Below are 16,447 nucleotides of genomic sequence, written 5' to 3' on the forward strand. Positions count from 1 at the left end.
ATATATATTATATTTACAATTATTATTTTATAATAAATCAATTATAAAATAATGTAATGTAATTATAATTATAATAAATGATAAAATAATATAATTATAATTATAATAAATAATAAATTAAATTTAAGTGAGAATAATTTATTCTCATTAGAATATTATATTTATAATTCTTTTTATTCTCACGAGTTTAAGTACGATTTCTATACACATATATTTCTATAATAATTATAAAAATTACATATTGGTAAAAACAATATAGTGGGTATTAGTAAGAATAATTTATTTTTGTTAGATTAGATTCGATAATTATAATAATACTCTCTCCCCTCTTTATATTCATCAGTGGATAATAAATAGGATATATATTATATGAGTAATGATCCTATGAGACCCTCCCACATTCATGTGTGTAGGACCTTAAAGGATCACTGTTAAATTTGGCACAAATATCTAAAAAATTCAAGTGGGAGGGTCTCATAGGATCATTACTCATACTATATTTATAATAATTATTTTTTAATATTTAAAATAATGTAATGTGATTATAATTACAATAAAGAACGAATTAAATTTAAGTGAGAATAACTTATTCTTATTAGAATATTATATTTATAATTTATCTTTGATTCCCTCAAGTTAAGTACGATTTCTTTATACATATATTTCTTTAATAATTATTAAAATTAGATATTGGTAAAAAATCATATATTTTTTGTTTGAATCTTATAATTATAACTAATTTTGATCCCCAAAAAAGTAATTAAAAAAAATGAAAATAAAAAACCTAGAGAGAAAGAAAAATAGATAATATAAACCTTAAAAATATTTTATTAAAAATATTTTTCAATGATAAATATGTTTCAATTATTAATAATAAAGATCACGTGTAACGCAATACATGTTACTAGTGTTAATAATAGGATTACTTCTCAAAAGTGAAATATAATAAGGAGGTCAAAAGTGAAATATGAAAAAAAATTCCAAAAAAAAAAATCTCGGGTAAAAAGTGAAATATGAAAAAACAATAGTGAAATATAATGGGAAGGTCAAAAGTGAAATATGAAAAAAAGAAAATTCAAAACAAGACAGTATTGGACCATTTCCGAGGTCAAAACTGAAATATGAAAATAATTAAAAATAGGATTACTTTTGAAAAGTGAAATATAATAGGAAGGTCAAAAGTGAAATATGAAAAAAAAAATTTCCAAAACAAAAAAATATTGGACCATTTGTCGGGTAAAAAGTGAAATATAAAAAAAAAAAAAAAAAAAAAAAAAAATAGTGAAATATAATAGGAAGGTCAAAAGTGAAATATGAGAAAAAAAATTTGGACCATTTCCCGGGTCAAAACTGAAATAAAAATTAATAAATATTAAACCATTTTTCGAGTCAAAACTGAAATATTAAAAATAAAAACTGAAATAAAAAATAAATAAATATTAAACTATTTCCCGGGTCAAAACTGAAATATAAGTGAGATATAATAGGAAGGTCAAAAGTGAAATACGAAAAAAAAAATTTCCAAAACAAAAAAAATTTGGACCATTTGTGGGGTAAAAAGTGAAATATGAAAAAAAAAATAAAAATAGTGAATATAATAGGAAGGCCAAAAGTGAAATATGAGAAAATTTACTTTGGACCATTTCCCGGGTCAAAACTGAAATAAAAAATAAATAAATATTAAACCAATACCCGGGTCAAAACTGAAATATTTAAAATAAAAAAAAATTTGGACCATTTCTCGATTTGTGCGTGTCATCCTTGCGCAGGGGCCATGCTAATCTTCTCTGTATCGTTCCAATTTTATCGGATGTCTCCGAAGAGACAACGTAACAAGCGAAACGCTAGTGTTATAAAGTATCCGCTGATTTTCGTTAACATAGATGTGGCACTAAACTTCCTCGTGTATTGTACCCATCCAATTGACATCATTACATCGAATCTCTCCCTCTAAAATAATCACGAAATAAAAAACTCTCTCCCAAAAAATCATGATGTCATGGCATCAAAACTTTCACTCCCGTATCTGTAATCAGAACATCAAATCTGTCCCCATCAAAACTCTGCGCTCTCTCTCTCTCTCTCTACATCATGACACCAAATCTCTCTTTTCAAAATTCGCTCTTCTCTCTTGAATCATGCATCAACTCTATCTCTCTCTCTAAACTTCTATACACATGAACTCAAAACCCTCTGAAAATCCAAACTTGGAGAGACAAAAAAATTTGAGCACTTTCCAAAGAGGCTAACCCTATTTAATCTTATGATTTTGTTGATGTAAATTATTGGCCGTTCCTCTTATGGATGTATGTAATAATTTGGGAAATTTATTAAAATATTTGTTATTTAATTCAAATGTCGATTAGAATGTATATGACCATGAGTTGGAATATTAAACAAAGGATACATGGTTACTTTGTTAAAAATTTAGATGTATTTTGACAAATTTTCCGGTGTGTTATTGCTAAAAAATAATAAAAAAAAAAAAAAATCATATGCTCATCTTAAGGGTATGAATTTTGTGCATAGGGGGACGTGCCTGTCACAGTGAGCCTATCTTAGAAATGACATTCGTATAAGTTTGTCTTCTCAACCACTCGGATCATGGATCCAAAAAAAGTGTCGTTTGCATAAGGCCAAAGCACTGAACAATCAAAATAGGGCGCACCTCCATGTAGTGCTAAAATATGTTGTTTCAGTAGCATAAACATGTATGATGACCTGAAAAATTGTTTTCCTCTAATTATAAAATTCGAAGTTAAAAAATAGTGTAGATCGAGCAGATCTATTAACACTTGAAAATCTTAAAAATTTGACAGTCTAGATATTGCATCGCGAGATGCACTATTTTCAAGATTTGAAATCTATTTTTTCTCATGTCTATATATCTTGAAGTCGAGATGATCGGATTGAGTGTTTTTCAGCATTGAAACAAGATTTTATAATGAATTTTTGAGGTGCATCTTAATTTGATTGTTCAGAGCCTAAACTTTATATAAACTTTTTTCATCTAAAAATAATAATATTTTTGAACATCAAAAATGGTCTATTTTGTGCTTCTTTTTAAGTCATTTATTTTAATTATTCGAAGACCATTTCTTCTGCATTATTTTTAGAGATCCATAAAAGCGAAAATCGTTTTCTAATAATTTGAGACGTATCTCCGATCCTAAATCCCTTGAAAATCAAGACAGATACATTAGTTAGATGACAAACATAATATTTAGCCATAATCTTACAGGGTGAATTTTTTTTAATACCCCCATTAAGTTCATGATGTATGAGGTATTACAGGTCAAAAGATTCTTTGCCTTTAAAGGATCATTTTCTCCATCCATCCCAAAGCATTTCCTGCATGCACTCCTCGAGTAAAACCGAATCTCATAGTGCTTTTAGGCCCCCGGAATTTAAGGATGTAACATCTTCAACCTAGCACCAAATCTAAAGAAGTTTTAAACTTCTTTTACATATATTTTTTCATCATCATCCGAGTTTTATCTTAATTATTTGGTATCGACTATATGAATCTTCTTCCTCTCTTTTTTTTTTTTTTATCAAAGGCCAAAATTAAAAGTCACAATATATTTTCTCATTGCTTCTATCCTTGTCATATTGGGTCTTCAACTTGCAACTTTTGAGCTTTCCATTATAAACAAATCGCACCTCCTAACCGATATTATATTAGGTCTACGCTACACATGGCCAACCCACCTAAGTCTACCTTCTCTCATCTTATCGCCTGTTGATGCACTGAAATTCTATTATATGTATTCATTCCAAATTCTATTCTTTCTTGTATTTTCTACTTATCCATCTCAACATCTACATCTTAGCTACACTCATCATATGGATGTATTGTTTCGTAACCGTCCAACATTCCATCCCATAATAAAGGTGATATAGATAACCTTAAACTTTCTCTTAACCTATCCCAAGCCAGGATAAAGGAGGTGGGTTGCATTAGATAAACAGTTAATATAAAATTTTGCCACATCTTATCATAAATCCTACTTTATATATACTTAAAAAAAAAAAATTCTCTAAAATTCAAGAGGAGCTGTTTAACTTTTGCATGGTCAGATCTAAGTGTTTATAACTTAAAATCTATTTATTTTTATTTTTGTATGGTCATCCAATGATTCTTAAGTGAATCTTAAAATTTTAAATAAAAAATTTTCCCCTCAATAGTTTGTTGGCCCCGGGGAATAATTATACATAACGCTTCCATAGAAGTACATGAGAGTATAATTTGGGAGCCCAAGTCGCACTGGACTAGGTGAGGACTCCAACACAATCCTTATCACCTACTAAATAAAAAGATTAAATAGATTAATTAATTACTCAGCCAATAACACTTAATCAAAGAAAAACCTCATTTAGACTTTGAATAATAAAGAAATACACTTGTAGAGTTTCTTTCAAAGTTGCAATTTCATCGAGACGGTTATAGCAATTTTAAACCTATAAAATTTGTTCAAATTGAATAGTTATTTGGTGGCTTGGGACTGTCAGCTGGGAGTTATCGGCCAAATGGGGGAACACTTGACAATCTTGACCGTCCATGAAGCCATAACTCATCGAAACCGTACCCCTGTCATCTCATGTGTCTATTTCCAACAGTGAGCACTCTCTCTTCCCATTCCGTCCATAATTTATCTGAGAGGAGCATCTGAGAGGAGCACGCGTGCTATGCTCCCGCGGGAGCATACTATACTTCCACTCTCTAGGCCACCTACTTCAGGAAAAAGTTTATATAAGGATGCCACCTTATATGTAGAACTACGGATGCCCCTCAAAAATCCATCGGAAAAGGTAGTTTTAATGTGGAAAAACCCTTCGATTGATCATCTCGACATCGAGATGTATGACTATGAAAAATAAAAGGATTTTAAGTCTCATAAATAGTGCCTTTTACAACATATTATCTACACCGTCCATTTTTAAGATTTTTATATGATTATAGATCTACTTGATTTTAACAATTTTAAAAATTTAAAATTTTATAATTAAATATAAAAATAGATTTTGAGATAATCCTTATAACATTTTACATCAAAATTATATACCATGATAAAATTTGAAGGTGCACCTTACCTCTACGGCTACGGATGCATCCGTATGCAAACTTCAACCTTCTTTCAAACTGAAAATATTAGGTCCACCTAAAAATCTAAATGATCATTTTCAAATGAGAAATTTTGAATTTTAAGCTTTCCAATGTTTTCGTTGTCACAAATTTGACGGTCTTTGTTCGTGAGAAATCTTTTTCTTTTTAAGTGTATAAAGAAGCTCCATGCAATTGTTTTTTTTCTGAGGTTAGTCTATGAGTCTTAAAGGTCATATGTCAAATTTTTAAGGACCTAAAATTACCCCATAATTGGGTTTACCAAAGGGAGTACATAGTTAATATACGTGAAAGGAAACTATATATTCTCTACTAGTTTGATATTGGATCTTGTATTTTATGGTATGTCTGGGGTGAAGGTACCTATAATCTATTTTTATGTTTTTCACTTGTATTTGTTTATATAAAACAATATTATACACTTATATGAAATCATTGGACTAATAATAATCATGGTTGAAAGATACCAATATTTTCAAAAAGAAGATCTATTAACAGAAATGCATTAACAGTTTCACTTTAAAAAATGCATAATTAAGTATAATCCGAATAATTGAAATGCATATAACATTTTAACGGCAGTGCATAATTCAAAGGATTTCACAAATTACCTTACTGGCATCCCAAGTAGGTCATTTATATACCCCATCAGCATCCTGATGGGTCCACTTAATCCCTATCGACGTCCCAGATAGGTCCACTTAATCCCGGCAGGTCCACGTATACCTCACCGACGTACCGGATGAGTCCACTTAATCCCTACCGACGTACCGGATAGGCCCACTTATACCTCACCGACGAACCGGATGAATCCACTCGCATACTTAAAGTATTTCTAAATCTCTTTAAACATTCGAAAGCAACAATATCATATACTCAACATATCACTGAAATTATTAATATGAATTTCACTGAAACCATTAATAACAGTCACTTTCAATAACATTTCAAAAATAACCAGTCAAATATTTTGGGCTCAAATTTAGAAAGGTAGCAGTTCGTAAGGATATTCTAGCATAATTGCCAATCTAGCATGTATAGAAAACTCTTATAGAAATCCAAGAATACAGAATTATCACAATTTATGGGATGTCAATTTGCAAATAAACATTTCACAGACAATGTTATAATCAATTGCAAAAATATCAGTTTTCAAATAATAAGGCAGTCATTTGCATATGAAATTTACAATGTCTAACTATTCAAAAACAGTAGAAAGAAATCTCACAATTTTACTAAAAGCAGAAATATAGCATTTATTTCTAATAATTTTACTGTATCTAAAATTTTCTAACAATAGACAAGAAAAATAAATAAATTTATTTCCAAGAATTTACAGCATTTAAAATTTCTAACATAGATAAAATATCACAATTTTATTAAAAAGATTATTTTTCAAAATAATGAGGTCGCTTGCGCATAAAATTTATCGCGCCTAAAATTCATGATAATAAGCAGAAGTAATTATTTCATTTCATTTTTAAAAAGAACGGATTATTTTTCAAGATAATGAAGTCACTTACCTAAAATATTTTAGAAGGAGCTTCCGATAAAATTTCGGCTAGAGGGAGGAGTTCACTGTGTTTGTAAGAAGGAGGGCGAGAAAGGAGTTGTTAAGCGACGTCTTACCTTTCGTCCTAATTAATTTCTTTAAAACGGCTCCGTCATGTGTATGATGTGTCGCGTAATTGACCACTTTTAACACCTGAAACCACGTTCACTAAAGGATGTGGCAAGGCAGCGAAAGCTTAAACCAAATGAAGGTAAAAGCTTTTGAAAGTAGTGATGGTCTTTAAGGACCATCATGCTCATATGGACCATCACTTATTAAAAGTTTCTTTTCTTTTTTTAAATTTTAGGATTATTACAATGGTGCAATAAGGGTATTACAAAGAAGAGAGAAGACATTAATAAGAATAAAAATCATCATGTTCATTACTTCCATCTGCATCAGAATTGAGGCCATCATCATCAGAATCATCACCATCTTCAACATATTCGTCTTCTTCCAAAGATTCTTTTGAATCTGCCTCCTCTTCCACTATCTCCCTCCGCGAGTGTGAAGTACTAGTAGAAGTAGTTGCTCAAGTGGCAATCCTAGGATCATAAGTTTGCCCCGAAGCCTCCTCGACTATTACCCATGTCAAACCCTCCTCAAGAAAGACCTCCTCAGTATCAGGGTCACCAACTAGCCATTTTGAAGCATTATCCATATCTTTCAAAGAAATAAGATCATTCATTAGCCGGGTTTTCTTCTCCTTGAGCCTTTTATTCTCTTTAACAAAAACCAAGTCGTTGAGCTTCCTTTGCTCAAGCCTATTTCTTCTCTTTGTATGCACCTATAAGGAAAAATGCATAAGTAACTATTATGAGTCTATGATCTTCTTACCTTCTATGAATCTATATTAGAAAAATGAACTTATAAAAAAGAAAAACATATAAAATAGTAAAATATCATCTCAAACAAACTCTAATTGTGCTCACAACCAGAAGTGGTAGCTGTCAAACTCAAGATCCGTATACCTATCTTCTAGAGGTTTGGAGCGCTACTTCTATGTTGTCTCCACCATTAACCTGTAATATGTGGGCAAAATTTATAATTAATTTAGGTATTTAACCTTATCACACATAATTTTAGGAACTTGAAAGAAAATTAATAATTTATAAAATAAAAGTCAAAAGTATATTACCTGGTTTGTCTTTGTTTCTGTCTTAATGCCATATCTTTTCCAAATCACATCAAAGAACACTTGTATGAAATAAGCTCTTCAATCAATATCTTATCTTAGATATGTGGATGGATAACTAATTATTAAGGCACTCATTAAAACCTTCCATAATTATCCCTTTTGACTCAATACGCATATCTGCATAAAAAAATTTGAGGTTCAAGTAGTACCCTGTTGCATGCAATGGTCTATGGAGCTGCCTATCCCATTTGTCATCTATAATCTCTCAAATTGGATCGTACTTGACTGCCTCATTGGTTAAATTATTTGCAATCTCATTCTTAGCCATTTCCATTGTATCATATATAAAACTCATGGAGGGCTTATCAGCATCAACCAAGCGTAAGACCTTTACCAGGGATGAAATACTAATATCGCATGTTTCACCCCAAGCCAAAATTATTTTGAAATAACAATATCTCGTGCCTTCTTTCCATTGGCATCTCTAGACCACTTACACCTACTTCACTCATCTGAAACAAACATAGACCTTAATGCGATCCTCCTTCCACATATGCTCTTTAGACTAAGGTAGCCAATGGTAAATCTAGTGACCCCAAGCCTCACTAGCTCTATCTTCTTTGTAAAGTTGTTCATCATGCTAAAGATAAGTATGTGACTGTATATCGAGATTTTAACCTCTTTAGCCTTAAAAAGAATTCATTTAATAGTAGGCAAATCACCAATGGCCTCAAGCATAATATTTACACAATATGCAGTGCAAAGAGTCTAAAATATGCGAGGCCTCTTTTGTTGAAGCAAATGACCTACAGCTAGATCGGGAGCAGTATTATCTGGGACAACTTGAATTACAAGTTCCTCCCCAACATCCTCAATGCCCTTATCAATGAAAGAAAATATATAATGAGCATCATGAATATCATTAGAAGCATCAATTGAATTCAAAAAACTGTACCTTAGGAACAATTTACCAACAAATTCAGGTTACTCCTCCTTCTCCTATCACTCTACATATCTGTCATTAAAGAAACCTCAAATTTAGCTCAGCCCTCAGTATGAGTCTTGAGATATTTGTTAGTATAAACAACTTCTTTCTTCAGCAATGACTCTTCAATTTCATAAGGAGTTGCATCTTTCGAACCTGGCCCAAATTGCCCAATTGCTTCCAACATTGTTTGGAAGCTATTCAAACAAGCGGTGTTAAAACAAATGCCTGCATGGTAAAGCCACCGAGTAATATACTGAATCACCCTGCCTCTATCTTTTTTCCTAAATCTATTTTCAATTCACTTTTTTTTTCTTTTTTCCTCCCTCGCCTTTCTCAATTACTGCCGTTAGGCTAGGTGTAAAAAAACTATCTCTAGGCCCTCTCATACGAGGCTTCTTAGACCTAAAAGCCATCCTGCTCTTAGAGCTGTGAGTACCAACCATGACTACCTCTTCTTCTCCCATTCATCATCTTTTTTAGTGTCAATATTATCGTAAAAAACATGGACCCCTGACTTTAATTCTGCTAAATCCTTTTTTTTTTTTGAAATTTTTTTACTCTTTTCACCTTCGATGTATTCAGAAATTTCTTTCTTTACAAGCTCTGTGACTTTCTTACATGGGGTAACATCACCACTAATATCGGCAAGATGTTTCTTTAATCTATTTATGCCGGAATCAGAAACATGTCTACATAAACTGCACATAATTTTATTCATATCATTCTTATCCCGGTTAACACAATATTTTCATGCCGGATCTCCACCAATAGTAGATCTTACATAAGACATCTCAAATTGGAAAAATAAAACTCAAAGTATACAAACTAACATTTTCTGCCCAATCTCTGATATTCGATGTTGGTTACCTCAATCGAGCTACTAATCAACTCAAAAGTCTTTTAATGCCACCAATAGCATCCTAAAAATAATTTTAATGATAAAAAAAATCTTTTTTAATCGACAAAAAGTACTCCCGATTCTCAGAAATTATTTTAGATTCTCAAAAATAAATATTTATTTATTTTTTCACTTTGGGGGTTAAACATAAATCTCATAATGTTTTTATACAACCTTGGGTCAAAATTACCCCTTTACCCTTTTGAGCTATTTAAGAAAAACTAAAAAGGGCTTACCCTAGGTGCCCACCTATGTACATCTGCCAGTGTTTGGCCGCCTAGGTCTAGGCGTGCCGATTTTTGGTCCGCGCCGTCTAGACAGATGCCTAGACGCGTACGTATATCTGCTAGTCTTTGGCCCTATTTAGTTACCTATTGTAAGAGGAGAGAGATGGGTTATGGGAAAGATGGTTTAAGAGAGAGTATGTAAGAGAGATAGGGAGTTGCAAGGTCTAGCTCACACCTCAGGTCTTAGTCACCTTTGGAGTTCGGCTCAAGTAGCGAAATGAGACATCCAAGTGATTACCAATTTAAGAGAGGGGAGAAGTGATCAAGAAGAGGCCAGAAGGGAGGGCTAAATTAAAATGTTATCGCCTGAGAGGATTAGAAATACTCGATCAATTGATGCGGACAGAACTTTGAATTCCTCAATCTCATTTGAGAAGGCTCCGTGAAAGGCTATGGACCAAGTCTTAATGGCATTCGAAGCTTAGGGGGGACAGATGGGTTACATGAGAGAAATGGTTTGGGGGAGTGAGAGCGTGAGAGAGAAGGGTTGAGAGATATTATTTTTTAAAAAAATACAGAGTGACGATAAGGAATGAGAGAGCTGGTTGGTTCGAGGATAACCGATAGCAGTTCGGTATTTCAAATACCGGACGACTATTTTGCTTTGTACGATATAAACTCTACCTGTCTGGTGTTTGCATTAACGAATTTAACTTGGAAAAAAAATGCCCACGAGGGAAGGGTATTGCTCATAATTTGGGACAAACGTTATCCCATTTTGTAATTTACCCAATATGATCAGTACATAAAATTTTTAATAGTTTACGCTACCTACAAAATTCAATAATTGATGTAGCATCTCTGTATTAATGTGATAACTACTATGAACATATTGTAAGATATGGGTTTTTCTTTGTTTTGTGTACTTTCTTTATGTTGGGGATGGCAATGGGCCAGTTGGTCTAGCCTAGCCTAAAAGTTGGATATACGAGTATTTCAAAAATGTTGAGTAGTCATATTATAACAACTTATTGGATTTAGATTAGGAAAATTGGTTCATGCGAGCTGGACCGCATTTCTACAATATGCGGTCCAGAGGTATAAAGCATCCATCTTAAAGATGGATGCAAATAGGTGGTCCATCTAAAATCAAGTGTAACCAACGGCCCAAATGCTTTCTTATTATAGTTATTATTTTTAGCTTTTTTTTTTTTTTTTTTTCATATTCATGATCTTCATGTTAGAGATTATATATTCTCTTAAAATTAGGATCAAATTATATCAAGCCCGTATTTCTACAATATACGAGCTGGCCACATAGAAACCGTGTCGTTTAGATTAAACCCTGGAAAATGGAGTAACAATAGAATTTAATAAAAAATAAATATTATAACATTTTCAAGCAAAATAGTCCAAAGGGTAGAAAAGAATAATATGAAATAGATTAGGTGAAAGGGCACAATGCCTATGAGAGATGAGCAAATGCAAGAAAAAGCCATCAACAGCTTGGTACCTATAATGAATAGCAATATAGGTAGAATTCCAAGCGTCAGATCTTTCATCAGGTGGTTCAAAATACATATCACTATCTGAATTTTAATATTTTTTCTACAAATCAAATTGTGATAAAATGTTGAGCGTGTATATGAAAAAAAAGGGTGCATTAGAAAAATATAAAATAATCAAAATATCCCTTAAAAATGATGGTGGTTATTTGGTCCTTTTAAAATTTTGAAATTATTTCTTTTGTATTTTTATATGGTGCATACTGGAGTCGAATGTATACATTAAAAATTTCATCGCGATTTGATTTGTAGAAAAAGATTAAAATTTTAAACAATGAAATGTATTTTGAAACACCCGATAAAGATATGATGGTTGGAATTCCACCTAAATTATTGATTATAGATACCACCTTTTGGTAGCTTTATCCAATAATAAAATAAAATTATTTTTTAACAATTTGTATAAGAGAAAGGGCAAAAGTAAAATATAAATAAAATAGAATGGTTTCTCAACAATTTGTATAAGAGGGGGGGGCAAAAGTGAAATATAAAATGAAAAGTAAAAGTGAAATATGCAACATCTATAAAAGAAGGTGTAGTCGCGAAATGAAATAGTAGTAATAGGGTTATTTCTGACCAGATGTAATTTGTATAAGAGGAGGGGCAAAAGTGAAATAAAAAATGAAGGTCAAAAGTGAAATATGTTGATAATAGGGTTACCTTTCAACATTTTGCAATTTGTATAAGAGGAGGGGACACGGTTTCTCTGCGGCGAGCCTGCGTATTGTAGATGTACGGGCAATAAATATATTTTTTAAGTATAATTTGGTATTAATTTTTGGAGTATATAACATTTAACATGGAGATCATGAATATAAAAAAAATTAAAAAAATTGAAAACTAGAAATAATAATCATATTAAGAAAATATTTGGATCGTTAGTTACACTTGTTTTTATATAGACCACCTATTTGCATCCATCTTTAATATTGATGTTTTATACCTCTGGACCACATATTATAGAAATGTGGATCAGTCCGCATGTAATAATTTTCGATATCTTAATACTTCTCAACAATTTGTAATTTGTATAAGAGAGGGCCAAAAGCGAAATATAAATGGAAGATGAAAAGTTACATATGAAAAAAAGTATGGGGGGGGGGGGCAAAAGTGAAATACAAAATGAAAGTCAAAAGTGAAATATGCTGATAATAGGGTTATTTCTCAATCGTTTGCAATTTGTATAAGCAAAAGGGAAAAAGTGAAATCTAAAAGGAAGGTAAAAAGTGAAATGTGTAATAAAAAAATGTATAAGAGGAATATAAAAGGAAGGTCAAAAGAGAAATATGATAATAAGAGGGTTACATTATAAGTGAAATATGTGGATAATAAGGTTACTTCTAAATAGTTTTAGATATTTATTTACTCTATTTTAAGAGAAAGAAACACCTTCGCTATTCTTGTGCCATGTGTCTTTTGTATTTTTTAAAATTGTCATCTTTCAAAATAGCGCATATATCTTCTCTCTCTATGCATCTCACTCCCCCTCTCTCTATAATGCACGCTCTCTCTCCCTCTCTCTTTTTTATGGAGAGAATTAATAGATGGTGAAATTCATTTTTTGTAAGAGATAAACATGATTTTCAATTTTATATTAGATATTCTTTCCTATAATCTCTTCTATCTTACTTTTCACTCTTTCCCTCATATTTTTTTTTCTCTTTTTTAAAATTTATCTCCCTCTCTACAGTTTTTTTATATTTCTTACTCCTTCCTTTCTAAAATCTCTCTCCACGCATCTCTCTCCCTCTCTCATTTTCTCTCTCCACAAATTAAATCTCTTTCTCTCCGCACATCAAATCTCATACTTTTGTTTTTATAGAGATAAGCACCCATGTAGGTGTAGAGGTACAGTGCCCCTTCAAATTTTATCATGGTATATAATTTTGATGTAAAATGCTATTAGAATTATCTCAAAATCTATTTTTATATCTAATTATAAAATTTTAAATTTCAAAAATGGTTAAAATCAAGTAGATCTATAAACATATGAAAATCTTGAAAATGGACGGTGTAGATAATCTGTTGTAAAATGCACTATTTTTTAGACTTAAATTTTTTTTATTTTTCATAGTCGTACATCTCGAAGTCGAGATGATCAATCAACATCAAAACTACTTTTGTCGATGGATTTTTGTGGGGCATCCGTAGTTTAACATTATAAGGTAGCATCTTTATATAAAAAATTTTCCTTACATGATTGTCTTTAATATCTCTCTTCTCTCTCTACTATTTTCTCTAATTCTCTCTCTATCTACTGATTTTTCATTCTCTATTTCATTGTTGTCTCTCGTATTTATATGATCGCCTTAAATTTCTCTCTTTTTTCTCTACGGTTTTCTAAATTCTCTCCCTCTCTACTGATTTCTTATTCTCTATTTCATTGTAGGTAAAGAACCTTTTTGGTTGCTATCTCGGCTCCTATAATTAAAGTTCCAACGTGCTGCATCGGAAACCATCAATTTGATTGCGACCTATCCATCCAAATCGGACTTGATACGGAGTAATGCAGCTTATATTGCATAAATGTTTTGCTCATTCTTAATGTTAAATATTTTTGCTCACCTAATAACTTTTTATGTTAGTCCTCTATAACTTGTAAGTATTTAAGACTTAGGTTATTTTCTTTAATATTTCATATTCTTATGTCTTTGTGTGAGCTTCCTAGTAGTATCTAATGCCATGGAATTTTTGTCTTAAATTGTTTCCTAACTAGATCTCAAATATAGGCAGCTACTATTATTCTTTATGTGATTATGTGAAATGAATGATGGTTATATTACTAGATCATGTCAGAGTGTCAAAGACTTTGAGTCTTGAATGATGATGACCTTCTCTTAGAGAGAGTTGCTCTCTTCGGCTTTTGTGGTTTAAAGTTCCAATTGTGTAGGATTTGAATTTAGGAAATCAGTATATTACTATGTTTTGGATGAGTTTATTGCATTATATTTCTATACTAATTGTAAAAAGTAGGTATTAATCTACTTTTATTAGAATGTTATAGTTATAATAAGATTTTATAATTGTAATTATTATATTATTTTAAAAAATTATTGTTTAAAAATTATTAGTTTTTCATGCGTACTCGCTCTCTCCTATTTATCTTCATGATTGGATAATAAATAGGATATATATTATATTTACAATTATTATTTTATAATAAATCAATTATAAAATAATGTAATGTAATTATAATTATAATAAATGATAAAATAATATAATTATAATTATAATTATAATAAATAATAAATTAAATTTAAGTGAGAATAATTTATTCTCATTAGAATATTATACTTATAATTCTTTTTATTCTCACGAGTTTAAGTACGATTTCTATACACATATATTTCTATAATAATTATAAAAATTACATATTGGTAAAAACAATATAGTGGGTATTAGTAAGAATAATTTATTTTTGTTAGATTAGATTCGATAATTATAATAATACTCTCTCTCCTCTTTATATTCATCAGTGGATAATAAATAGGATATATATTATATGAGTAATGATCCTATGAGACCCTCTCACATTCATGTGTGTAGGACCTTAAAGGATCACTGTTAAATTTGGCACAGATATCTAAAAAATTCAAGTGGGAGGGTCTCATAGGATCATTACTCATATTATATTTATAATAATTATTTTTTAATATTTAAAATAATGTAATGTGATTATAATTACAATAAAGAACGAATTAAATTTAAGTGATAATAACTTATTCTTATTAGAATATTAGATTTATAATTTATCTTTGATTCCCTCAAGTTAAGTACGATTTCTTTATACATATATTTCTTTAATAATTATTAAAATTAGATATTGGTAAAAAATCATATATTTTTTGTTGGAATCTTATAATTATAATTAATTTTGATCCCAAAAAAAGTAATTAAAAAAAAATGAAAATAAAAAACCTAGAGAGAAAGAAAAATAGATAATATAAACCTTAAAAATATTTTATTAAAAATATTTTTCAATGATAAATATGTTTCAATTATTAATAATAAAGATCACGTGTAACGCAATGCATGTTACTAGTGTTAATAATAGGATTACTTCTCAAAAGTGAAATATAATAAGGAGGTCAAAAGTGAAATATGAAAAGAAATTCCAAAAAAAAAAATCTCGGGTAAAAAGTGAAATATGAAAAAACAATAGTGAAATATAATGGGAAGGTCAAAAGTGAAATGTGAAAAAAAGAAAATCCAAAACAAGAAAGTTTTGGACCATTTCCGAGGTCAAAACTGAAATATGAAAATAATTAAAAATAGGATTACTTCTGAAAAGTGAAATATAATAGGAAGGTCAAAAGTGAAATATGAAAAAAAAAAATTCCAAAACAAAAAAATATTGGACCATTTGTCGGGTAAAAAGTGAAATATGAAAAAAAAAAAAAAAAAAATAGTGAAATATAATAGGAAGGTCAAAAGTGAAATATGAGAAAAAAAAATTTGGACCATTTCCCGGGTCAAAACTGAAATAAAAATTAATAAATATTAAACCATTTCTCGGGTCAAAACTGAAATATTAAAAATAAAAACTGAAATAAAAAATAAATAAATATTAAACTATTTCCCGGGTCAAAACTGAAATATAAGTGAGATATAATAGGAAGGTCAAAAGTGAAATACGAAAAAAAAAATTTCCAAAACAAAAAAAATTTGGACCATTTGTCGGGTAAAAAGTGAAATATGAAAAAAAAAAAAAAAATAGTGAATATAATACGAAGGTCAAAAGTGAAATATGAGAAAAAATACTTTGGACCATTTCCCGGGTCAAAACTGAAATAAAAAATAAATAAATATTAAACCATTACCCGGGTCAAAACTGAAATATTTAAAATAAAAAAAAATTTGGACCATTTCTCGATTTGTGCGTGTCATCCTTGCGCAGGGGCCATGCTAATCTTCTCTGTATCGTTCCAATTTTATCGGATGTCTCCGAAGAGAC

At 30.4% G+C, this 16,447-nt stretch overlaps 2 non-coding genes across 2 annotated transcripts; both read right to left on the reverse strand.

Annotated features, from left to right (window-relative positions):
- Positions 1–1,723: 1,723 nt before the first annotated feature.
- On the reverse strand, positions 1,724–1,826 carry LOC148779619 (U6 spliceosomal RNA). The gene has a single exon (XR_016046626.1). It is a non-coding gene; the product is annotated as a U6 spliceosomal RNA (small nuclear RNA).
- Positions 1,827–16,344: 14,518 nt separating this feature from the next.
- Positions 16,345–16,447, reverse strand: LOC148779620 (U6 spliceosomal RNA). The gene has a single exon (XR_016046632.1). It is a non-coding gene; the product is annotated as a U6 spliceosomal RNA (small nuclear RNA).

This window comes from Amborella trichopoda, chromosome 12 (genome assembly GCF_054954075.1).
Source record: "Amborella trichopoda isolate Santa Cruz 75 chromosome 12, AtrichopodaSantaCruz75HAP2 v2.0, whole genome shotgun sequence".
Taxonomy (NCBI): Eukaryota; Viridiplantae; Streptophyta; class Magnoliopsida; order Amborellales; family Amborellaceae; genus Amborella; species Amborella trichopoda.